Raw genomic sequence first — 27621 nt, 5'->3', positions numbered from 1 at the left:
GTTGGGGAGCACTTCGGGTCCAGTGATCACAATGCCATTAGTTTCAATATAATTATGGAGAAGGATAGGACTGGACCCAGGATTGAGATTTTTGATTGGAGAAAGGCTAACTTTGAGGAGATGTGAAAGAGTTTAGAAAGAGTGGATTGGGACAATTTGTTTTAGGGGAAGGATGTAATAGAGAAATGGAGGTAATTTAAAGGTGAAATTTTGTTCCTTTATGTTCCTGTTAGGTTGAAAGGAAATGTTAAAAGTTTGAGAGAGCCATGATTTTCAAGGGATAATGGAAACTTGCTCAAGAAAAAGAGAGAAATCTACAATAAATATAGGCAGCATGGAGTAAATGAGGTGCTCGAGGAATATAAAGAATGTAAAAAGAATCTTAAGAAAGAAATTAGAAAAGCTAAAAGAAGTTATGAGGTTGCTTTGGCAAGTAAGGTGAAAATAAATCCAAAGGGTTTCTGCATTTATATTAATAGCGAAAGGGTAATGAGGGATAAAATTGGTCCCTTAGAGAAGCAGAGTGGACAGCTATGTGTGGAGCCAAAAGAGATGGGGGAGATTTTGAACAATTTCTTTTCTTCGGTATTCACTAAAGAGAAGGATATTGAATTGTGTAAGGTAAGGGAAACAAGTAGGGAAGTTATGGAAACTATGATGATTAAAGAAGTACTGGTGCTTTTAAAGAATATAAAAGTGGGTAAGTCTCAGGATCCTGACAGAATATTCCCTAGGACCTTGAGGGAAGTTAGTGTAAAAATAGCAGGGGCTCTGACAGAAATATTTCAAATGTCATTAGAAATGGGGATGGTGCCGGAGGATTGGCGTATTGCTCATGTGGTTCCATTGTTTAAAAAGTGTTCTAAGAGTAAACCTAGCAATTATCGGCATGTAAGTTTGACATCAGTGGTGGGTAAATTAATGGAAAGTATTCTTAGAGATGGTATATATAATTATCTGGATAAACAGAATCTGATTAGGAACAGTCAACATGGATTTGTGCGTGGAAGGTCATGTTTGACAAATCTTATTGAATTTTTTGAAGAGGTTATGAGGAAAGCTGATGAGGGTAAAGCAGTGGATGTTGTCTATATGGACTTCAGTAAGGCCTTTGACAAGGTTCCACATGGAAGGTTAGTTAGGAAGGTTCAATCGTTAGGTATTAATATTGAAGTAGTAAAATGGATTCAACAGTGGCTGGATGGGAGATGCCAGAGAGAAGTGGTGGATAACTGTTTGTCAGGTTGGAGGCCGGTGACTAGTGGTGTACCTCAGGGATCTGTACTGGGTCCAATGTTGTTTGTCATACACATTAATGATCTGTATGATGGGGTGGTAAATTGGATTAGTAAGTATGCAGATGATACTAAGATAGGTGGTGTTGTGGATAGTGAAGTAGGTTTTTAAAGCTTGCAGAGAGATTTAGGCCAGTTAGAAGAGTGGGCTGAAAGATAGCAGATGGAGTTTAATGCTGATAAGTGTGAGGTGCTACATTTTGGTAGGACTAATCAAAATAGGACATACATGGTAAATGGTAGGGCATTGAGGAATGCAGTAGAACAGAGTGATCTAGGAATAATGGTGCATAGGTCCCTGAAGGTGGAATCTCATGTGGATAGGGTGGTGAAGAAAGCTTTTGGTATGCTGGCCTTTATAAATCAGAGCATTGAGTATAGAAGTTGGGATGTAAAGTTAAAATTGTACAAGGCATTAGTGAGGCCAAATTTGGAGTATTGTGTACAATTCTGGTCACTGAATTATAAGAAAGATGTCAACAAAATAAAGAGAGTACAGAGGAGATTTACTAGAATGTTACCTGGGTTTCAGCACCTAACTTACAGGGAAAGGTTGAATAAGTTAGGTCTTTATTCTTTGGAGCGTAGAAGGTTGAGGGGGGACTTGATAGAGGTATTTAAAATTATGATGGGGATAGACAGAGTTGACGTGGATAGGCTTTTTCCATTGAGAGTAGAGGAGATTCAAACAAGAGGTCATGAGTTGAGAGTTAGAGGGCAAAAGTTTAGGGGTAACATGAGGGGGAATTTCTTTACTTCGAGAGTAGTAGCTGTGTGGAACGAGCTTCCAGTAGAAGTGGTAGAGGCAGGTTCAATACGTCCATTTAAAAAAAATTGGATAGGTATATGGACAGGAAAGGAATGGAGGGTTGTGGGCTGAGTGCAAGTTGGTGGGACTAGGTGAGAGTAAATGTTCGGCGCGGACTAGAAGGGGCGAGATGGCCTGTTTCTGTGCTGTAATTGTTATATGGTTATATGGTTTGCATAACTGAGCAGCAGCATCTGAGCACATGCAGGTCAAGCAGCATCTGTGGATAATGTTTCAAACATGGAACCCCTCATCAAAGCTGCTGAGGAGCTTTCAGCATTTATTGGTTTTATTAGACCATTTGTTTGTGATTTTTTTTTCACCTCAACAGTGTAAGAGCAGCATCTTGCTGGACGGAGCTGCTAGTGTAATATTTCTGTTTCTCAGGAATGTACTTTCCTTCAGGTAATTGCATAACAAAGATCAGGGCAAGGAGTTCAACCTATGAAAGAAAATAAAAACAGTATGTAAAAGGATCATTCAGAGTGTATTTCAAATATGTAAGCCATGTCAGAACAAATCAAATGGCATAGCTAAAAGGATACACATGACTCATGTCTTTCTAAGGTATGTAGATTTGGGTGGTTGTCACACTCCATGAAGGCATAGGTTCACGATGATATAGGTGGAGTCCACTCAGCCCATGAGTCAATGCTAGCTCCCTGCAGAACATACCTGTCATCTCTACTCGTCTGCTCTGTCTGGATACCTTTGCAGATCATTTTTGCTTAAGTAATTATTCAATTTTTTTTTCAGTTCCTTCGTCACCACCACATCTATTCCCAGGTTGAGGCCTTCCTTTCCAGGATATGAAAAAGGTCCTCCTTCTTCAAGAGCAGAGTTTCTCTTAGTCCACCATTGATGCTACCCTCACCCGTATCTCCTCCATTTCCTGGACATCCACACTCAACCTATCTTTCCACCACCTTACCAGAGATAGAGATCCTCTTGTCCTCACCTACTACCCCATGAAACTCAGTATGCAGCACATCATTCTCCACAACTTCCACCATCTTCAAAGGGATCCTACCACCAAACACATCTTTACCTGCCCCAACTCTCTGCTTTTCACAGGGAACACTTTCTCTCTGATTCCCTTATCCATTCGTTCCATCCCAATAATCTCTGTCTCAGCACAAGTCTTTGCAAGACCCAAAGTGCTGCACTTGCCCACTTACCTCCATTCAGAGCCCCAAATGGTCCTTCCAAGTGAGAGAACACTTCACATGGGAACCCGATGGGGTAGTTTATTGTATCCGGTGCACCCGACCCAGCCTCCTCTACATTGGTGTGGGACTGGACATAAACTGAGAAACTGCTTTGTTGAGCACCTCCACTCCATCAGCCAAAAGTGGAATTTCCTGGCAGCCAACCATATCCTGACTGGCTACATCACTGCCTGGGATGGGAACTGTACCTCCATTAATCACAGAACTCTGCAGACTGTGGTGCAAACAGCCCAGCTCATCTGTAGTTGTGAACTTCCCATGTTTCAGGACATGTACAAGGACAGGTGTGTAAAAAGGGCCCGTAGAATCTTTGGGAACCTGAGTCACTCCAACCACAATCTACTTCAGTTGCTACCATCTGGGAAATGGTACCACAGCATAAAAGCCAGGACCAACAGGGTCCTGGACAGCTTCTTCTAGCAGGCCATCAAACTGATTAACTTATGTTGATTTGTGTGTGCTCTATATTACATTGACTGTTCTACTTATGTAAGTGCCATTATGAAGAAAGCATGACAGCACATTTGTAAAGGTTCAGTATGACATCTAAATCTTCGACAAACATCTATAGATGTGCAGTGGAGAGTGTATTCGCTGGTTACTTCATGGTCTGGTATGGAAACCACCAATACTCTTGAATGGGGAATCCTACAAAAAGTGGTAGATACGGCCCAGTCCATCATGGGTAAAGCCCTCCCCACTACTGAGCACATCAACATGGAGTGCTGTTGCAGGAAAGCAGCATCCAGGCCACGCTGACTTCTCACTGCTGCCAACAGGTTGAAGGAGCCTTAGGACCCTCATTATCAGGTTCAGGAACAGTTATTACCCCTCAACCATCAGGCTCTTGAACCAGTGGAAATAACTTCACTCAACTTCACTCGCCCACCACTGAACTGTTCCCACAATTTACAGACTCAGTTCCAAGAACTCTTCATCTCATGTTCTTGATATTCATTGCTTATTTATTATTATTATCATTTATTATTATTATTATTTCTCTTTTTGTATTTGCATGGTTTGTTGTCATTTGCACATTCTGTTGGATGCCTTCTTTCATTGATTATATTACGTTTTCTTTGGATTTACTGAACCTGCCCTCAAGGAAGCATGTCTCAGGATGGTATATGGTGGGTATAAATTTACTTTGAACTTTGATTGTATCTGACTCCTCCACCTCTATCAGCATGTTCCAGATATCAACCACTTCCTGTGTAGAGAATATATTACTCAAATCACCTTTAAATCTTCTCCATTTCACCTTTAAACCTACTGTATGTCCTCTTCTTTTAGATATCTCTACTAGTAGGTGTCGAACTGGTTGTTGTGATGTGTCTAGTGTGGTAGAGTAGTGGGTAGTGCTTGTTGCTCTCACTTTCAGTATCCACCGCAGGCCAACAGTCTTGTGAAAAGGAAAGCTGAATGTGTAAGGCTCACCCTGTCAGTACACAGCCTCTCAACAACAAGCCTCATGAAGTGCCACATGGAACCTGAACTGCTTTCATCTCAGGCTGAACTACAGAGATCAGGTAGGAGGTCTGGCCCCTGCACACGTAGAACCAGGCCCACCGGTGTGTGGGCACATCCTGGTGCTCGTTAACCAGATCCCCAGCTATGGGAAAATAGCCCCTCTGCCTTGTTGGCAGCCTCAGGAGAGACAAAGGTTATTCGAGTAAACCCTGACAACAAATCTGGAATGGAGCCCCTAAGGCGGCTGGATACCACTCAACATCCTTTCAGCAGCTCCTGCAGCCGAGCTGGTGCCAAACCTATTGCTTCATAATCTTTCCTTTGGACTACAATGGTGTGGTTGAGAGGGGGATCTTGATGACTGGGGATCGCAGGATTTCCATACCTTCCGCCCAGGCTTGTGATGATGATGATCATCACCCATTGTCCTTCAAGACAGACAGATGCCAACCACCACCGGTGGTATGATGAAAATGATAAAATGTTTCTGAAGAATAAATCAAAAAAATGGAAATAAGTGGTGGTATCTCAGGAGATCTCCAGTGCTTCTCAATCCATTATTGCTGATAGACAGACTCAGCATCAGCTTTATTATTAGAATCTCATATGACTCCTCTCCTTGTACACTCATGACCGTGTGGCCAGACTCTGCTTTAAGTCAGATGGTATCACTGCGGTGGATTGTATTCCAAATAATAATGAGTCAGAGTATAGGAAGAAGACAGTGAGTTTACTGATATGTTGTCAAAAAGCTTGTTTTTATTTATTTATGTTTTATTTAGAGGTACAGTGCAGAACAGGCCCTTCTAACCCAACAGGCCACACTGTCCAGCAATCCATCTGTTTAAAGCTAGCCTAATCAAGGGACAATTTACAATGACCAACTAACCTACAAACTGGTACATCTTTGGACTGTAGGAGGAAACCGGAGCACCTGGAAGAAACCCAGATGTTCATGGGAAGAACGTACAAACTTCTTACAGAAGATGCTGTAATTGAACTCTGAACTCTGATGTGCTGAGCTGTAATAGTGTTGTGCTAACTGCTATGCTAACGTGGTGCCCTCAGTGTCAGCAAAGGGAAAGAGCTCAACATTAACTTCAGGAAAGTTGTCAGTGTTGAGGTTAAGAGGGTTGAGAACTTCAAGTTCTAGGACTGAACATCTATTTCCTCAGGAGCAAAAGAAATTTAGCATACGCCTGTTGACCTCTCATTATTTTTGGTGATGCACCATAGAAAGCATCCTATCTGGATGCATCATGGCTTGGTATGGCTCTACACATGATTGCAAGAAAGTGAAGGGAGTTGTGGACACAGCTCAGCACCTCATGGAAACTGTCCTTCCCTCAATGGACATGTCTCTACTTCTCACTGCCTCAGTGAGGCAGCAAGCATCATCAAAATTCTCACCCACCTTGGACATTCTCTCTTCTCAGAAGAAACAAAAATCTGAAGTTAAGTACCATCAGGCTCAAGTATAGTTTCCACCCTATTGTTATAAGACAACTGATTGGTTCCCTAGTACAGTAAAATGGAGTCTTGACCGCACAGTTTATCTCGATACAATCTTACACTTCATTGTTTACCTACATTGCACCTTCTCGGTAGCTGTTACACATTATTCAGCATTCTGTTATTGTTTTACCTTGTTCAACCTCAGTGTACTGTATATTGATTTGATCTGTAGGAACAGTACGCAAGACAAGCATTTCACTGTACCTCGCTACATGTGACAATAATAAACCAATTTCAATTCCAGTCATTTGACAGGGGAATGCATGCCTAGAAGATAAACGAACAGTTAAATGGACAAAAAGCAGCTTCATTTAAAAAAACATACAGTAATGTATTACTGTCCATGATATAATCATGCATATATCATAAATTACCCAGTATCAATGTTGGAATAACTTTTTCTTATTTTCCAAAATCCTTGTAGAATTTCGGGAAACAAAATGAAATTTTCACTGACAGTCGTATGTTTATCAGACAAAAGTTTAAGGAAAACATCACTTTTGTAGTATTAATTTAATAATGACACCTAAAATATCAGTACTAAATCAGTGGGTTATGTATAAAAACAGATCTTTCATGGGCTGGAATTTGAAATCAATAGCTATCTGGCAAGAAGAAAATTATATCTTGCAGAGAAATATTTCTGGGAGAACGGTGCCAACATTAAAATTTTACTAAATTATAACTTCTCATTTCTTAGCCTTAGATGATTACATTCACATGTGTTGCTCATCACTGTCTGGGTATGTGCGGAGACAATAATTATGTTTGAATAGCTGAGTAGTAGCTTTGGTATTAAAGGTTTTCAGTGTAAGATATTGGTTGGAAAGGCAAGCCCAGTATTTACATGTGAGCAGTTGCAACGAAAATAGCAAACTTAGCATACGTTCACATAACGTGAACTTCTTTTCTTCTTACAAGTTGTCTCAAGATTGAAGATGACGATTCCGCTTTGGATCTGTGAGTCATGAGGGGGAGGAAGCCATTATGGAAATATCAGGCTCTACCACAGAGGTGGCAAGAGGGCAAGGTAGAAAGGGCCACTTGGGCAGACTATGATATAATCCACTCTCGCCACTGTTTATACCATGCTTCAATGTATTCCAAATCAGTGGAAAGACTGAGGCAAAGATGTACAAGAATGTTGACAGGACTCAAGGTCCTGAGTTACAGAGAGGCCAGGAATTCATTCCTTGGAGTGTGTGATATGGAGTGGTGACTTTATAAAGTCATGAGGAACAACTTTCCTTTTCCTAGGAAAGCCAAAAGGCGTAGGCTTAAAGTGAAAGCGAAGACGTTTAAAAGTGACCTAAAGAGAAACATCTTTATGCAGAGGGTGGTGTATATAAGGAATGAGGAAGTCATTGAAACATGTCCAAAAATAGCATTTAAAAGCCACTTGAACAAATACATGGAGTTATTAATACATCAATAAGCAATCTGCTGGAAGAAGTCAAGCAACATCTGTGGAACTTGATGTTTCAGGTCAAAACAGTACATTAGAACAGATGCAGGGTTCAGCTCAGTATGTTCAAAGTTCAAAATATAAATACATTTATTAACAAAGTATGTATGCAGAATACAACCCCTAAAATATGTCTGCCCACAGATAGCCACAAAATAAAGAAACACTATGGAACCCATTCAAAGAAAAATATCACACACTCAAAGCACCAAAGAAGAACAAATCATGCAAACAGCAATAAAAGAGTGAAAAACAAATATTTGAAAATATATTTGGAAGATGAAGTAAAAGAAGTAGTTTCGTGAACTGGCTGAAGGATGTCATCTTTGGTTGCATTGTTCGTTGCTGCCATCTTCTTCAATTGATCATCCATTTTTCTCCATAGATGCTGCTTGACATGACGAGTTCTTCCAGCAGTTTGGTTTTCCAGCATCTGCGGATTCCCATGTTTCCATTAATACAGTACATCAAAACTAATTACACACTTCCAAGTTTGAATCACGCGTTACATCAACGCAAAAATTTCTGGTGACTGTTAACATGGAGAATTAGTTCTCAAGTATGGAAGACCCCAATAAATCAGCAATGTTTTATGGATTTTTTAGTATTGCATAAATGCTACTATCTATAGCGTGCTCTCAACTGTCAACCTGTCTCTCCGTGATATGGAAGCTTTATACAATTAATCAGACCTCAGAGCACCAACATCATGGCACATGTGTGTAATGAATATTGTATTCATGTCTTGAAACTGAGGGGAAAAGTAATAGGTTTTCATCTAATACCGTGAGGTAATTTATAATTTACTGTTTAGTAAATGAAGGTAAACCACCTCCAAGTCAGTCAAGGAGAGCATCCTCCCAGACAGCAGCTATCTCAGTGATTTATCCAAATCTATTCCTTCAACTGAAAAATCATACGTCCCACTTAGTTTTCATGTTGAATTAGAAGAGTATATTGCAATAGTAAACTGATAAATTGACAAGAAGACCAGGAGACATAGGACCAGAATTAGGCCTTTCAGCCCATCATGACGCCTCCGCCATTCCATCATGGCTGATAACATATCCCTCACAACCCCGTTCTCCTGCCTTCTCCCTTAACCTTTGATGCCCTGACTAATCAAGAAGCTATCAACCTCTGCTTGAAATATACCCAATGACTTAGCCTCCACAGAATCAGAATCAGAATCAGACTTTAATCGCCAAGTACCTGTGCACATACAAGGAATTTACTTCCGGCAGATGTTGTCTCTCTGCTCATAACAATAATAATGATAAATATAAATGAAAATATAGATTATACATACAGGTAGTGCAATCCAAGTAATAGTTAGCCGACAGTTAACCGGCAGTTGCCTATGACAATGAGTTCCTCCTCATCTCCGATATAAATGGGCGTTCCTTTTTTTCTGAGGCTGTGCTCTCTGGTTCCAGACACCCCACTATAGGAAACTTCCTCTCCATATCCACTCTCTCTTGGCCTTTCAATATTTGAAACGTTTCAATGAGATCCTCCCTCATTCTTCTAAACTCCAGTGAGTACAGGCCCAGAGATATCATATAGTCCACATACATTAACCCTTTCATTCCCAGGGGAATTCTCATGAAACTTCTCTGGACCCTTCAATGCCAGGACATTGTAACTTACGTAAGAGGCTAAAAGCTGCTCACAATACTTAAAGTACAGTCTGACCAAAGTCTTATAAATCCTTAGTATCACATCCTTGCCTTTACATTCTAGTCCCATCAAAATTAATGCTAAGATTACATTATGCCTTCCTTACCTCTGAATCAATCTGCAAGTTAACCTTTCTAGAATCCTGCACAATGTCTTCCAAGTCCTTTTGCACCTCTGATTTTTGAATTTTCTCCCCATTTAGAAAATAGTCAATGCCTTTATTCCTTCTACCAAAGTATATGACAATACACTTCCCTACACTGTATTCCATCTGTCGTGGGCAAAGTACTGGAGGGTTTAACATCGGTAGCTGAGCGAAGGGCGCTGAGTAGGCTATGGTCAATTATGGATAACTCTGAACATCCTCTACATAGCACCATCCAGAGACAGAGAAGCAGTTTCAGCGACAGGTTACTATCGATGCAATGCTCCTCAGACAGGATGAAGAGGTCAATACTCCCCAATGCCATTAGGCTTTACAATTCTACCGCCAGGACTTAAGAACTTTTTAAAAGCTATTATTAATGCTTTTTGAGATAGTGATTTAGATGCATATCATATTTTTATCATATTTTACTGAGTTAAGTATTGTATGTAATTAGTTTTGCTACAACAAGTGTATGGGACATTGGAAAAAAAGTTGAATTTCCCCATGGGGATGAATAAAGTATCTATCTATCTATCTATCTATCTATCTATCTATCTATCTATCTATCTATCTATCTATCTGCCACTTCTTTGCCCATTCTCCTAATCTGTCTAAGTCCTTCTGCAGATTCACTGCTTCCTCAGCATTACTTTCCCCTCCATCTATCTTCATATTGTCTTTAAACTTGGTGACAAAGTTATCAATTCTGTCATGAAAATCATTAACATATAACGTGAAAAGAAGTGGTCCCAACACTGACCCCTGTGGAACAGCACTAGTCACTGACAGCCAACCAAAATATGCCCCCCTTATTCCCACTCTTTGCCTCCTGCCAGTCAACCAATCTTCTATCCATACTAGTATCTTTCCCGTAATACCATGGGCTCTTATCTTGGGCTCTAATTAGCTCCATGCGTGGCACCTTGTCAAATGTGTTTTGAAAATCTAGGTAAACACACCCACTGACTCTCTTTTATCTGTCCTGCTTGTTTTTCCTCAAAAAATTCCAACAGATTTGTCAGGTAAGGCTTTGTCCTCTTTTATCATGTGCCTCCACATAACCCAACATCCCATCCTTATTAATACACTTCAAAATCTATTTATTAGTATACCTCATTTGTAATAAGAACTGGCTGCCTTACATTGCTTGTAACTGAAGTGATATCACTAAAGAAAGATGCTTAGCAAGTTTTCAGTTTGCAGAAGTAACGAATATTCACAAAGCTCACAGCAGTCTGCTTTCTCATTTAGGTTTGATTTGCTTCTCATTTGAATTGAATTGAATTGACTTTATTTCTTACATCCTTCACATACATGAGGAGTAAAAATCTTTATGTTCTGTCTCAGCTAAATGTGCTGTGTGCAATCATAGTAACTTATAATAAATAAAACAGTCAATGTAATATAGAGTACACTCAAATCAGCGTGAGTTCATCAGTCTGATGGTCTGGTGGAAGAAGCTATCCCAGAGCCTGTTGGTCCTGGCTTTTATGCTGTGCCATCGCTTCCCAGATGGTAGCAGCTGGAAACTGCTGAAATCAGGATAATTGGCCTAAAATTTACTTTCGCTGTCCTCCCCCCTTCTTAAAGAGTGGAGTGACATTTACAATTTTCCATTATTCTAGAACCATTCCAAAATTGAGCAATTCTCGATCAAATGAAGCTGATTTCGAGCAAATCAAGATCGTTACTAATGCCATCACAATCTCTTTTCAAAAAGAGATTTGCCACCTCTTTTGAAAATGCCATCCCATTTTCAAAACCCTGTGTGTAGTCCTTCTTGTCTATGTGACTAATCTACCTTCAGATCCTTCTGCTTCCCAAGAAATGTCACCTTAGTAATAGCAACTACACTCTTTTCTCACCTTATGGCTTTTTTAGATAGATAGATAGATAGATAGATAGATAGATAGATAGATAAATAGATAGATAGATAGATACTTTATTCATCCCCATGGGGAAATTCAACTTTTTTTCCAATGTCCCATACACTTGTTGTAGCAAAACTAATTACATACAATACTTAACTCAGTAAAAAATATGATATGCATCTAAATCACTATCTCAAAAAGCATTAATAATAGCTTTTAAAAAGTTCTTAAGTCCTGGCGGTAGAATTGTAAAGCCTAATGGCATTGGGGAGTATTGACCTCTTCATCCTGTCTGAGGAGCATTGTTTTCAAACAACATTTTAGTTGTTTTCTCTCCTCTAATTTCCCATTTTTGTGATATAAAATATACTTTTACTCTTATACTGCCTCTGACTTCCCTTGTCAGCCATAGTAGTATCATCCTCCCTTTAGAATACTTCTTCATCTTTGGGATGTATCTATTCTCTGCCTTCTGAATTCCTCCCAGATACTCCAGCCACTGCTGTTCTGCTGTCATCCCTGCTAGTGTCCTTTTCCAATCTTCTTGACCAGCTCCGTTCTCATGCCTCTGTAATTCCCTCGTAAACTGAACTGTAATACAGCCATGTCAAATTGCAGGGTGATATCTATCATATTGTGATTACTGTCTCCAAAGGTTTCTTTTACCTTAAGCACCCTAATCAAATCTGGTTCATTACAATCCAGATTTGCCTTTCCCCTAGCAAGCTCAACCACAAGGTGCTCTGAAACAGCCATCTTGTAGGCATTCTACAAATTCCCTCTCTTGGGATCCAGCACCAATTTTATTTTCAAAATCTACCTGCATATTGAAATCCCCCATCCCCCTGCCGCATTAGTTTAAACCCTCCCCTACAGCTTTAGCAAACCTGCCCACAAGGATATTGATTCCTTTCGGATTCAGGTGTAACTTACCCATTTTGTACACATCATACCTTCTTCAGAAGAGATCCCAATGATCCAGAAATGTGAAATCCAATTCCTGCACCAATTCCTCAGCCATGCATTCATTTGCCAAAGCACCCTATGCTTGCCCTCACTGACTTGTGACACATGTAGCAATCCAGAGATTAGTCACTGGTACTACTCCTCTTCAGCTTTCTACCTAACTCCCTATATTTTCTCTTCAGAACCTCCTCCCTTTTCCTACCTATGTCATTGGTAGCAGGACGTACCACACCTTCGGGCTACTCACCCTTTAGAATGTTGTGGACCTGACACGTGATATCCCTGGCTCTGGCACCCAGAAAACAACATACCGTCAGAGTGTCTCTTTCACTTCCACAGCATCTCCTGCCTGGTCCTCTAACTATGGAATCCCATATCATTCTTGCACTCCTCTTCTCCCCCTTCTCTTTTGACCCACAGAGCCAGCCTCAAAGCCAGAGACCTGACCTTTGCAGCTTCCCCAGTAAATCCCCTCCCCCAACAGTATCCAAAATGATACACTTATTATTGAGGGGAATAGCCACAGGGGTATTCAGTACTGGCTGCCTATTCCCTCTCCTTCTCTAGATTGTCACCCAGGTACTGGCTTCCAGCACCTTAAGGTTGACTACCTCCCTGTAGCTCCTATCTATCAACTCACTTTTCTCTCATGTTAGCCAAAAATCATCATGCTGCAGGTCCAGTTTCTTAACAAATTCTCAAAGGAACTTCAGCTTGATGCACCTTGTGCATATATAGTTATCAGCAAGACTGGAGGTCTTCCAGAATTCCTACGACCCACACAAAGAACATACCACAGACATTGGACCCACTCCCAATGCACTAACTCTGTAATAATAAGCAAAGTAAGAAAGAAAATAATTACAAGTACCTTTCTTAGAGCCTCCGTCTGTTGTCGCTGAAGACTGCTGAGCTAAAGGCCTGACCACTCTAACACTGGCCCATTCCAACAATGGCAGCTCTGTTTACAATTACTTCTTTCTATTAGCCTTTGCTAAACGCCTGATAGATGGTTATGATTGCAGACCACCGGAAATTCCTGAAAGGCTCCGAGCTCTTGTTAAATTTCGTGCTGCCTCAGCCAAACAAGTGAATGTTCACAATAACTGCAGCCCACTGAAAGTTCCCAAAAGGCCCCAAGTCCTATTTTTAACAGTTGATTGGAAACAAAACTTCACTGCAATTCTTGTTGAATATCATTGTACAGAAGTGGCTTTTGTATTAGCTCATTATAGTAGCTATTTATTAAAATGTAATTTATTCATTAGTAATACCATTCCAGAAAATAAATTGGATTAATAAGATAAACATTTACTCTGGCATGAATTGTCATTGTTTATATGAGTTGAATAAAATATTGTCGAAATAGTTTTCTGACAAGGGAATATAATCCCTGAAGCAAATAACTCCCCACCCACCTCAAAGGAATTAATTTATAATCAGCCCTCTAATATCCTTTAATTGTGTTCATATTAAACAAAGTCATATATTAATTTTCTCAATGCCGCTCTATATTGCTATACAGATATGCTACCTGGTAAAATAATGAAGCAGAATTTTCACTTTTTCAAGTTAACAGTGCCTTGGCTTATTTAATTCTTTATACCACCCCCTACACTGTAGTGGAATTTCACTGGGAAAGCAACGCTGGCTGCCTATATACAGTACTTGTTTCTGCCAGGGTACTGGTTCAGATCCTAAACTTACTGCCATAATTTTTATTCAGTTAATTGCCTAGTAAAGTTCTTGCCATGATTCTGCTTCCATGGGTTAAACTGGATTTAGGGCCGTAGATGGAGTGTTTGGCATAAAACAAAGTATTGAGTGCAGAAGTTAGGATATTACACTGAAGTTATATAAGATGTTGGTGAGGTCTAAGATGGACCATGATGCAGATCTGGTCACCTACTGTACCGATAGGAATTACATTAATAAGATTGAAAGAATACAGAGAAAATTTGCATGTTGCCGGGACTTGAGGACTTGAGTTAGAGGGCAAGTTTGAATAAGTTAGGACTTTATTCCCTGGAGCATAGGAAAAATGAGGGAAGAATTGATAGAGGTATATAAAATTATGAATGGTGTACATATATATGATAATTCAAGTAGACTTTTCCACTAAGGTTGAGTGAGACTAGAACTAGAGGTCATGGGTTAAGGGTGAAAGGTGAATTGTTTAAGGGAGGCTTCTTCACTCAGAGACTGGTGAGTGTGTAGAAAAAGCTGCCAGTGGAAGTGGTGGATGCTGGTTCAATTTCAACATTGTGGTGAACTGTCTGGACACGCCCCCCCTGCTGACTGCTCCTGTGGCTCCTCCCACAGACCCCGGTATAAAGGTGATTGGAGCCACAGACCCTTCCTCAGTCTCCAGGATGTTGTGTGATGGTCACTTGCTGCTTGTGCTTTCTTCCAGCCAATAAAAGCCTACCCTAACTCACATCTCCGAGAGTTATTGATGGTGCATCAAACATTTAAGTATAGCTTGGTTAAGTACATGGATGAAAGGGGTATTGTCCAGGTGCAGCTCAATTGGACTTGGAAGAATAATACTTTGGATTGCATTAGATGGGTTGAAGGTGCTGTTTCTGTGTTGTAGTCCTCTATGATTATGACTTTATAACTCTATAACAAAACAAAGTAATATTAAACATACAGTTTAAATTAAAAATCATCTTAAGATTCCAGCACCTTTTGTGTCTTTAATTTAAGAACCCACTAATTTAGGTACATATGAAACTTCTGAGGTAGTCCAGGACAGGTACTAGAACACAAGGTTTCAGCTGTAACATTAGGCAACTAACTACTCTGTATCAAAAAATTACTATTCTGGTTTGGCAGCAACTCCACTTGCCTCTAGATCTGAACTCTGCTGGAATTCAGATAAGCTCATCAGATTAAGCAGTGTATGAGATTATATTGCGCCCAGACAGCTATATTCTTGAAATTGCTCATAGTGTTGATTTATTGTCAGTTGTGCTCATTTTCTCAGAATTTAATTTGGTGAGGTGGGAGCAGAGAGGGCAGGGAAAGGGAGGTTAATCAGGCAAATGCAAGATCTTGGCTGAAGTCCACATATTTAAAGATCGTGGTCTAGAAATCATTACATAGCCAGAACAAAATGCAAAACCCAAAACATGAGAGAGGCTGACATAAGTCTTGAATAAAAAATGTGCACCAAGGCTTTAAATCGTTCATTGGGTTTGATTACAGGTCAAGGATGACATTGAAGAAACACCTGGAGATAGATCGTGATCAGTTGCTAAGCGATGGGTTTGGACATGTGACCACATGATGAGGATATCTGGATCGCCGATGATGGTAGGGTAGTATCTAATGGAGACAGGGATGCAAGCAAATAACTTAAAAGAGACTTATTTGTAGGTGCTTCCAGTGCCAGCTTCATGGCATCAGATCTGTTCAGGTTCATTTCAAGTCAAGCAGGCTTCACTTTTGAGGCTGAAATACATGACTAAAGTTAACTGTATTGTAGGAAAAGAACGTGGGACTTGAGAGGTTAATGGGTTGCTATAAGTTTCCACTGAGCAGGTGGTATTTGGTGGGGTAGTGGGTTGTTAATGTAGCAGAATGGATGGCGTCGGGACAGGAAATGTAACAATGCAATCGGTCCCAGCTCGTCAACCGTAACACGTCCTAAATTGTCCTGTGGTAACTGTACCATGTAGGCATGTAGGGGCACTGTACAGGACGTCAGTATGTTAAGATATTTATTGCTCTCATTGTTCCAAGGGGATATAGAAAGGGGCCAGGGGCTGTGAGGTAAGAAGCAGAGGAGAGAGAGAAGACAAGCGGAAGACAGGGAGAGGACGACATGCAGTCCGTGGAGAAGGACAACAACTAGCAAGACCAGAAGGAACCCCAGGTGGGGACGAAACATCCCAGGTGAAGACCGCGTTCGCTGGCGTGGGTGCTTCATCACACCTGTTCCTGGCCCCGTATGAGTCGTGTGGGAGTGGGATTAACCACACGTTGATAAGTATTGCTTGTATCGGGAAAAGGGCAGTTGCACAGCGTGCGCGTTGATAAGTGTTGCCTGTATCGGGGAAAGGGCAGTTGCACAGCGTGGGTAGTTAAGTTAAGCCGCTTTTCGCAATGAAGTGTCATTTATGCTAATATTTTACCTTACCAATAAATAAGTGTAATACTGTGATCCATGGTCTAGTCTCATTCTTGTCGCGGGTACATCTTCTCTGATACCACGTTCCTGCTTGGTCGGATAACTTTCCGTCCATAACAATTGGCGCTGCGAGCAGGGTATCAGGATGAATTTGTTCCGCCGCAAGAAGGAGGCCACTCCCGAACAGTTTCTTATTCCCGGCTGGACGGATAATTCGGCCGGGTTCGGGATGCTGGCAAATACATTGTCTCAGTTGGGCTCTCCTCTCAGTTGGGAGGATCGCCTGCTACCACGGGAAACCCCTATCGGGGACAGTGTGGCACGGTTATTGCGAGAGCTGAATTTTCCGGAGCAAAAGGGGTCCCTGACGGATGCTTTTTGGCTGCTGGCCACAGCCCTGAGGCATCAATCAGGAGTATTATCTGCTAAGAAGAAGGAATTGGGTGAATTAAGGGAGGAAGTTGAAGCCATGCAACAGAGGTGTGCTATGATGGGCGAAGTAGTGCGCACCAGTCAGAATCGGGCTTCTGAGCTGGAAGAAACGGGGGTCAAATTGGCATGTCGGGCCCTCCAATTGAAACACCAGTTGTATAAGCAAAAGGGATCTATGTCCCCGGATCCCGCCCGAGTAAGGGCAATGTTAGCACAAGGGGATGACATTGATACCTGGGATGGTGATATCTGGTATGATGATGACGACCGATATCCGGACCAACCATCTTACCCACCGTTCCCGGGCCCTGGCTCGGGAGAGGATACCGCCCAAGCCCAAGCCCGGCCGGCAATGGTCACCACGTATACTTATCCTACCCCCCAGGATGAGGCGGAGGGAAACGATTTTGATTCTGACTATGCTCAGGCCGAGGGCGATGCGCGGGTAAGACCGGGGGAGGCCCTAAACGCGGGTCGAAGGCAGGTACAATATAAGGATTACACCATGAAGGAATTGTCCGGGATGGGCCAGAGGTTCCGGCAGAAACCATCGGAACCTTTGGCGGCTTGGTTATTACGGATATGGGGAAGGGGGGCACCCCGTTGGAGCGCCTGTTTCCCCCTGATGGTAACCAGGCTGGCATTGACATTGAGGAAGACGAGGAAGAAAAAATGGTGTCTGTTGTAGGACAACAGGTATGGGTCCGTTATCCTACAGGTGAACGCCTCCCGGGGGAGATCATTGCTGTGGCCCAGGGGAACACCCGTTGGGTGGCTGTGGAAGGGCATGATCGGGTGGAATGTTTAAATACAGAACGCCTGACTAAACGCGAATGATTGTCTGTTTTCAGGATTTTGATGATGCTCTTATACGGCCTACCCCTGGTTACCCTATCTGTGGAATGGTTACTGCTATTTGGCTTACGCAGTCCCCTACCTGCACCATGTGACCAGACTGCGAGATCACCAGTCTGCCCGGGTCCGTAGGGGGCTGAGTGTTGCTGAACTATTTTGGATTGCGGATTTATTTGGTGATTGGGGACATACTATTGTACAATGGTTTGTGTTTGTTATTCTGTTAATAATTTTTGTGGCTTTATGTGTTTTTGTGATTAAGCAGGTTATTCAACGCTGTGTAACCCCTCTATATGACTAAAGTTAACAGACCTGATATCCAATTAAATTCTGAAACAACAAAAGCAATTGTATGTCAGGCAGCATCTAGAAATGTGATGTCCTGCTTACAGCAGGTCCTAATGTACTAATAGGGGAAATAACTGAGAATCATCACTGATGAAATACAGCAGAAATAATTGGTTCTCATATAGACCAGAAAAAGCAAGCTATCTTGTGTAGAGAAATCGATATTGAACCCAAGAGGTTATTTTGTGCCCAGATAGAAGATGATATGCTGTTCCTCAAGTTTGCAGAGAGCCTTATTATGACTGTTCAGGATCCCACATATAAACAGGACTAGGTAAGAGCGGAATAGAGAATTAAGGAAGCAGGTATCAGGAAGCTTTTGTGGTCTAAACACAGATCCTTTCAAAATGGTCATCCAATGAATGAATGAATGAAATTTCAGTCAGTACAAACATAATAAAAGCATCATTTACAACAATGATTTCATAACGATGATTTCACAGGACAAAATTACAAAAAAAACATAGATATTCTTTAAAACAGACCAAAAGGGTGTAGGCTAAAGCTACAGCTTATTACGCCTACCCCTCTTACTTATACAACAACATAATTGGCGTCAATCATCACATCAAAAGCAAAAATGTTATAATCTTTTAACGCAAAATCCAATTGCAAATATCATTTATTTACATTACTCCCAATCATTTAAAATAATATATTTTATATTTGTTCATTAAATAATTGTTAAGTAATTTTTTAAACTTGTTGAGTGTAGTGCATGTTTTTAAATTTTTACTACAACTGTTCCAATGATTCACCGTTCTGACTGAAATACAATGATATTTTACATTTGTTCTTATCCTTTGTTTTTGAAATATACATGTTCCTCTTAAATCATGTTGACTTTCTCTCATTTTAAACAACCTTTAGATACTTTGTGGTAGCTGTCCATTTTATACTTTATACATAATTTGTATTATTTTAAAATCTACAAAATCTCTGGATTTCGTAGATTTTAACATTTGGAAAACTTAACCAACTTCTCAGGGAGAAAATCCAGGAATCTGAGATGCAGTGGGACTTGGGAGGCCTTGTGCCAACACCCTGAATGTTACCTTGCAGGTTGAGTCGGTGGTGAGGAATGCAAATGCCATATTAGCATTAATTTAAGAGGTCTAGAATATAAGAGCAAGGATGTGATGCTGAGGCTTTATAAAGCACTGATAAGGCCTCACCTTGAGTATTGTGAACAGTCTTGGGCTCCTCATCTAAGAAAAAATGTGCTGGCATTGGAGAGGGTCCAGAGGAGGTTCACAAGGATGATTCCAAGAACTGAAGGTTTATCATCCAAGGAACGTTTGATGGCTCTGGGTCTGTACTCACTGGAATTCAGAAGGATGAGGGGGCATCTCATTGAAACCTTTTGAATATTGAAAGGACTAGACAGAGTAGATGTGGAAAGGATGTTTACCATGGTGGGCGAGGGCATAGCCTCAGGATAGAGGGGTGCCTTTTCAAAACAAAGATGTGGAGAAATTTTTTGTAGCTGAAGGGTGGTGAACTTGTGGAATTTGTTGCCACATGCAGCTGGGCATATTTAAGGCAGAGATTGATAGGTTCTTGATTGGACATGGCAACAAAGGTTATGGGGAGAAGGCCAGGAAATGGGGTTGAGGAGGAGTAGGAAAAAAATCAGCCATGATTGAATGGCAGAGCAGATTCAATGGGCCAGATGGCCTAATTCTGCTCCTATGTCTTATAGTCTTATGGTCTTTTCTCTCAGAATTGGTCATTTCTGCTGTCAGTCATCTGTTCATAATATTTCCTCAGTTTATTTTTGCCTGTTCATTAGCATACACTGACCACCTCTTTGCAATACATCATCAGATACTGTTACTTTCTAAATATAACTCTGACCTCAACTCTATCACAGATATCCCCTTCCCTATCCATTTATCCTCCCAGATTCTCTGCAACTGAAAACTAAATTTCTTTGATTGCCATTCATGTTCCAATATGTCAATCCATGGCCTCCTCTTGTGCCAAGATGAGGCCACCCTCAGAATGGAGGAGCAATACCTCATATTCTACCTAGGTATCCTCCAGCCTGAAGGCATGAATATCGATTTCTCCTTCCAGTGAATAAATTTATCCCCCATTCCCCACTCTGACCTTTCATTTCTTCTCACTCGCCCATTACTTCTCAATCGACTGTTTACTCTTTTCCACAGATGTTGCCAGGCCTGTTGAGGTCCTTCAGCATTTTGTGTGTGTTGCTTTGGATTTCCAGCATCGGCAGATTTCCTACTATTTGTAAATTTCTTCTTTTTCCCAGTTCTGAAAATGGTTTCACCTGAGGCACGAGCTTTGTTTCATTTTCTCCAGAAGCTCCCTGACGTGCCTAGTATTTCCAACATTTTATATTTTAGTTTCAGATCTCCAGTATCTGCAAGTTATTTTTTGATATCCAACTAAATTCTATCTCACTCTGCATGAAAGAGTTTCTAAACTTGCATCATCAGCTCAACAGGCACACCAATATATGACCAAATTCAAAATATATAGCATGTGATAGTCACAATGCTCACTGCCTGGAACATGAATTTAATATAATTTCCTACTTCTTATTCTTACAGTAATTATTCTTTATAAGAGGTAAAACAGAATTTAAAATAAAACACATAGACAGGGTTTCCCTTTCTCCACCACCGATGCTGCTCTCTCCTGCATCACCTTCATTTTCCAATCATCACCCCATCTTTCTGCCACCTCAACAGTTCATCTTGTCCTTAACTACCTCCCTGTGAGCCTCCACTTATAGCACATCATTCTCCACAACATCTATAATGCAATTCTACCACCAAACACATCTGTATCTCACCCCCCGCAACTCCCTCCCCACTCCACACTAATCTCCCTCCTGGCACTAATCTCCGCATGGAAGAAGCACAGCATCTGCCCATTCACCTCCTCCCTTATCTCCATTCAGTGTCCCAAACAGTCCTTCTGGGTGAGGCAACAATGTAGCTGCAAATCTATCAAGGTTGTCTATTTATCAGGTGCTCCTGATGCGGCCTCCTCTAATGTACCTAACGTAGACCGGGGGACCGCTTTGTCAAAAGAATGATTTTCTGGTGGCCAATCATTTTAATTCCAATCCCCTTTCCCATTCCAACATATCAGTGTATGACCTCCTTTACTGTTATAATGAGGCCACTCTCAGGTTGGAGGAGCAACACCTCATATTCTGTCTGGGTTACCTCCAACCTGATGGCATGAACATCAACTTCTCCAATTTCCAGTAATTTTTCCCACACCCCCTTCCCTCTTCTTCAATTCCCTACTCTAGCACCCTCTTATCTTTTCTTCACCTGTCTATCACCTCCCACTGGTTCCCCATCTCCTTCCCTTTCTCCCATTGTTCACTTTCCCGTCTTGTCAGATTCCTTCTTCTCCAGGCTACCTTTTCCACCTATCACTCCCAGCTTCCTATTTCATCCCCTCTCACCCACCTATCTGGCTTCACCAATCACATTCGAGGGACTTGGCTGGAAATACCGACTGTTTATTCTTTTTTCATAGATGCTGCCTGACCTGCTGAGTTCCTCCAGTATTTTGTGTGTGTTGCTTTGCATTTCCAACATCTGCAGACTTACTGATGTTTTGAGACATTCTAGTTTGTAGTCTTTCCCCTCCCTCCCATCCACCTTCTTATTCTGGCTTCTTACCTTGACCTCTCCAGTCCCGAAGACAGATATGCACAAAACACATTGACTGTTTATTCATTTCCATAGATGCTACCTGACCTGTTAAGTTCCTCCAGCATTTTGCTTGTCTTACTCTGGATTTCCAGCATCTGCAGAATTTCTTGTGTTTAAGATATAATCTAGCCCTAATTAAAGCTCATTTTGAAATATTTTTAAGACCACAAGACCATAAGACATAGGAGCAGAATTAGGCCATTTGGCCCATTCAGTTGGCTATACCGTTTCAGCATGGCTGATCCATTTCTCCTCCCAGCCGCAATCTCCTACCTTCTCCTCGTAACCCGTCATGCCCTGAACCAGTTGAGAATCTCTATGTTAAATATGCATACTGACTTGACCTCCACAGCCGCCTGTGGCAATCAATTCCGCAGGTTCTCCATTCTATGGTTAAAAAAGTTTCTCCTCATCTCAGGCCCCTCTATTCTGAGGCTGTGTCCTCTGGACTTAGACTCTCCCACCATAGGAAACATCCTCTCCACATCCACCCTATCAAGCGTTTCACCATTCGAAAGGTTTCAATGAGAGCACTCATCATTCTTCTGAATTCCGGTAAATACAGGCCCAGAGCCATCAAATGCTCTTCATATGACAAGCCGTTCAAACCTGGAATCATTTTTGTGAACCTCCTTTGAACCCTCTCCAGTTTCAGCACATCCTTTCTAAGATAAGGGGCCCAAAACTGCTCACAGTACTCCAAGTGAGGCCTCATCAGTGCTTTAGATAGACTCAACATTACATCCTTACAACTTTATATCGGAAACCCTAACAATCTTGTTTGGCACAGCTTTGTGGGCCGAAAGGCCTGTATTGTGCTGTTAGGTTTTCTATATAATCTTGTCCTCAAATAGGCTCAAAAAGTAAATGTTCTCAGCAGTTTTCTTTCCTTCCAAGAAATGCAAAATCCTATAGCACATTTCTGAGCTTAGAGCAAAATGGTAGAAAACCCAATTCATATTGAAGTATCTAACAAGTCAAGCAAAGGCAGAAGAAAATAAGTTTTGTTCCAGATAAATTACTACACCAGTGGCTTTATTTGAAGAATTAACTTTTTTCCTTTGCTCATCTATTTCATCTGTCTCCCTTGACTGGTGCCTGGCATTGTTTCCTGTAGATAGGTCTACAGCTTTTCAGCAGGATGGAACAACTGACAATAGTATCTTACACTTCCTCTTCAATTTGAACACTACCGCCGCTAAATTCAGTCATGCAGAATATTGTGTGCAGTAATGTTATACATTACTAAACCCTATCCATCTGGAAAAGATGAAGCATCGGGCAAGGTTTCACACTGAGAATGACATAAAGCCAACAGCGCTGTGCCACTGTTTTGGTTATTTGGATAAAAACATGCAGAAACCAGGAAAATGCAATATAAATCTATCTCTTTCATGCTCTGCTGAAACAGTAGCTTCATATTGGACAAACCTGAAACCAACATAAAGATATAAAGATTCAATGATCATCCACATTTCCTCACATTACATAATATGAAACCTGCATTCATATACAAACGTATTAGAGACTGCCTCTGTCATTAGATAACCCAATGTTATTAGTGTGAAGTTTTATTTCTTCAAATTTGAATTGTTTAGCTTAAAATAAAGATTTACTCTCATCTGTTTTCAAAGTATCACTTTTATCTCTTTTATTTCAGAATATTTTATTTTGCTGAATAATCTTGCTCCAAGTTGTAACCTTTTGGTAATTTAAATTTGGCTGATACTTTCGTGTTTAGCCTATATACATAAGTGAGAGCTGTTCATTCTGATTTACTGAGGACCTGTACTGTTATCTGTCCTTTTAACAGCATGGAACAACACATCAAGAGCCAGGGTATTATATCTCTGGAATGAAATCAGCATTTTTATCCTGTTCATTTTGTACTGGATGTTGAACTGTATTTCAGTAATTAGAATTAATTTAAAAGCTGTTGACCCTTGCCCAGTTTCGAAGCGAGGAGCTGGAGATTAATGAGCCAAAGAAGAACCTGAACTAAAAATTGAACTAGCATTAAAATTTTAACTTTTTGTATTAATTAAATTTTACATGAACAATGCATTAATCATTGCATCAATAGGATGTGCAAGACATTTTACAAGGATGTCGTTGGGCCTTGCGAACCTGGGTTATAAGAAAGGTTGAATAGGTTAGGACTTTGTTCCCTGGAACGTAGAAGATTAGGAGGAGATTTGAAAGAGGTATACAAAATTATGAGGGGTGTAGATAGGGTAAATGCAAGCAGGCTTTTTCCACTGAGGTTGGGTGAGACTACAACTAAAGGCCATGGGTTAAGAGTGAAAACTGAAACATTTAAGGAGAATATGAGAGGAACCTTCTTCACTCAGAGGGTGGTGAGAGTGTGGAATCTGCTGACAGCAGGAATGGTGAGTGCAGGTTTGATTTTAACATTTAAGAGAAATTTGGATAGGTAGTTGGACAGAAGGGGTATGAAAGGCTATGGTCCTAGTGCAGATCGATGGGACCAGGTAGATTAATGGTTCTTCATAGACTAGATGGGCAAATAGGCCTGTTTCTGTGCTGTAGTGTTTTATGACTCTAATTATAAAAATACAAAAGTAAATATAAATACATAAGATAACTTAAATACATAGGCTGATTGTATGTCCATAATGTGATGCCGGGGTGTACATAAGGTGACTGATGGAAAATATTAAAGTAATGGTGAAGTTAATGGGTGGACATATTGATCAGCCTTTCAACTTGGGGAAAGTAACTGTTTTTGGTCCTGGTGTGGATGCTACGTAGCCTCCTCCCTGATGGGAGTGGGACAAAGAGTCCATGAGCAGGCTGTGTGCGATTCTTCACGATGTTACTGGCCCTTTTCAAGCACTTTTCTGTATATGTGTCCTTGATGGCAGGTAGGTTGGTGCAACATTGACTACCCGTTGTGGAGTAATGTCTTGCAACGATCCTGCTGCCATTGGTAAACTGGTTTAATTGAGATAACAGAATGCAGAATAAAGTAACCAATTATGGAGAAAGTGCAGTGTGGGCAGCCGATAGGGTGCACAGCCATAATGAGGTAGAGTATGAAATCAAGCTTCTATTTCATCATACGAGGGAGCTGCTCAATAGGCTCGTAATAGTGGGCTAGTGTTATGAACATTCAGGTTTTTGTATCTTCTGCCCAGAAGGAAGCGCAAGAAGGGAGAATTCCAGGGCGAGTGAGGTCTCTGATTATGTTGGCTGCTTTACTCATGCAGCAGGAAGTGTAGGCATTATCCACTGTGAGGAGAATGGTTTCCATGATCTACTGTGCTGTACCCGCAACTCTGCATTGAACAGTGATTCAGAGGGAGTGGGGTTATAGAACTGCCTGGTGCTTTATTCTCATTTCTAGTTGAATCCTTACTTCAGTCAGATATATCACAACTATTGCAATTAAACGATCTGATTCCTTTTCTCTAAGAATGTATGTCACTGTTATTGAATGCCTTACTATCAAACCTACTAACTAATGGTCTGAAAGCATATGCCCTGCTATTATAGAAGTCAGGAAGAATGTTGTCCTGTAGAAGGGTTTTGGCCCGAAACGTGATCTGTACTCTTTTCCATAGATGCTGCCTGGTTCGCTGAGTTCCTCCAGCACATTGTGTGCCACTCGGATTTCCAGCATCTGCAGATTTTCTCCTGTTTGTATTGCGAATATTCTGCAGTTTTTGTGGAATGCAACATAAACAAAGAATTATTGATTATGTTATTGTGTCGGTCACACGATGTATAACTCAGGCTTTGAATGAATCTAGAATAAATTTGAGCTCTAATCTTCCATTACAGCACACAGCAAGTGTTGGAACAAGTCAGGCAGAATCTATGGAGTGAAATAAACAGTTGATGCCTCAGGCCAAGACTTTTATGTATACACACACAATTCCCACTACAAATGGTACTAGTTGAAGATATGGAACTTTACCAATGTGCAGTCCAACTATTAGAGACCCCAGACCCTGATGCCTATATGACTTTCAAACTCAGATGTCAGTAGATAAGGCATTCAGAACTTCTCATCTCATTTCTCATGATGCTTTGGTTGAAAAGCTGGGCTCCTTGCATTAGGTATAGCAGAATAAAAAAAACTCGTGGACAGTCAATCAATCTGGATATCCATATACTGTTCCTTACTCACTAATTCATTCAGGTTCCATTGTTAAAAACATCCAATTGAAACAAATGTCAATTGTGAGACCAAGCTCTCTATCATACTGTAAAACCTGATATTCAAAGTTACTGTCATTCTCTTGACAAGCAGATTGGACCAAGTCGAAACCACTGTAATTTCCAAAAAAACTCAAACAACCATGGAAGATTCTGTACAGCCTTCAACTTTGTGACCATGCAAATTGCTGCATAGCTGAATACTAAAGACAACCCTCAGTTATTCAAATAATATCTTGCTGATTTAAAACCTCCAAACCTAATTTTGTGGGCATATTTTTGTTAATTATATTAATTTGAAAGAATTAGAGAATCATGGAAAATTTACATGACAGATGGAGACCACTGGGCAATTGTGTCTTTACTGGTTGGAAGGTGTACTCTGGCCTAACAATGACTTAAATGCTTCCCCAATTAAAACATCATTTGTCTTTTTATACCTGCAATTGCTAGGTCTGAGAGCTTGTCTCATTCAAATATTGTTGCTTCATCAGTAAAATGACAGCTTGTTAATGTCTTCTGCCTGCAAATAATCCAAATTTTTTTCCAATTTGTTAATGTCTTCTGCCTGCGCGCAATTCATTTCCCACCATTCTCTTCATATTGAAGTAAAGACCTCTTAAGTGTCACTATCATATCTGTTTCCACTTTTACCCGTGGCAACCTGGCAACCTGGCACCTACAGCTCTTTTTATAAAAATACTTGCCCTCCACATCTCCTTTAAATGTCACCCCCTCTTTCTTTCAATACATATTCTCTATTATTTTGCATTTCTATCCTGGGCAAAAGATTCTGACTGTCTATCCTATTTGTGTCTGTCATAATTTTTTGAACTTCTGTCAGATTTTCCCTCAGCCTCAAATGTTCCAGCGAAACCAACCGAAGTCTGTCTCTTCCTTATAGCTCATAGCCTCCAATTCAGGCAGCATCCTAGTTTATCTCTTCTGCACTCCTCACAGTGCCTCCATATCCTTCTTGTAATGGGGAGAACAGAACTCCAAGGTCTCATAGTTTGCCTTTCATCATAATGTCCTTTGATCATCTGCCGTGACATCTGGCCTGATGCTGGTTAATGTGTTTTGTTTAAACCTTGCAGTGTTTTAGTGCGTTTTTAAGTAAAAGCCAACTCCTTGGTAGTTTGTCCTTCAGTTTGGGTTTTTCCATTTGAACCTCACATCATTAGGGCATCTAGGCATCAATGGTTGTCCAGAGAAGTTGATTAATCCTGTGAAGGGAGGGTCAAACACACTTACAACCAGACGATCTGCCATGTTAGAGGTACTGCCCTGACTGCAGAATGTTATACTCTGGATATCAAACCTCTTAATCTCTCTGGTTTCCCTAAATGAGCTAATGAAATGGAAGGTGAAGTGTCACTTCTAATTTTGCTTTTCACCCTACATCCTGGAGCCATTTAGCTCTAAGATGAGATTTTTTCTCTGCTGATTTATCTAGTTTCCATGACCTTTCCTGCTTGTCTGTGATGTTCAAATAGATTGCCTCTTAAAGGAAATCAAAGC

The sequence above is a fragment of the Hemitrygon akajei genome, chromosome 8, assembly GCF_048418815.1.
Source record: "Hemitrygon akajei chromosome 8, sHemAka1.3, whole genome shotgun sequence".
In the NCBI taxonomy this organism is placed as follows: Eukaryota; Metazoa; Chordata; class Chondrichthyes; order Myliobatiformes; family Dasyatidae; genus Hemitrygon; species Hemitrygon akajei.
Note: the sequence above shows the minus strand (reverse complement) of the source record.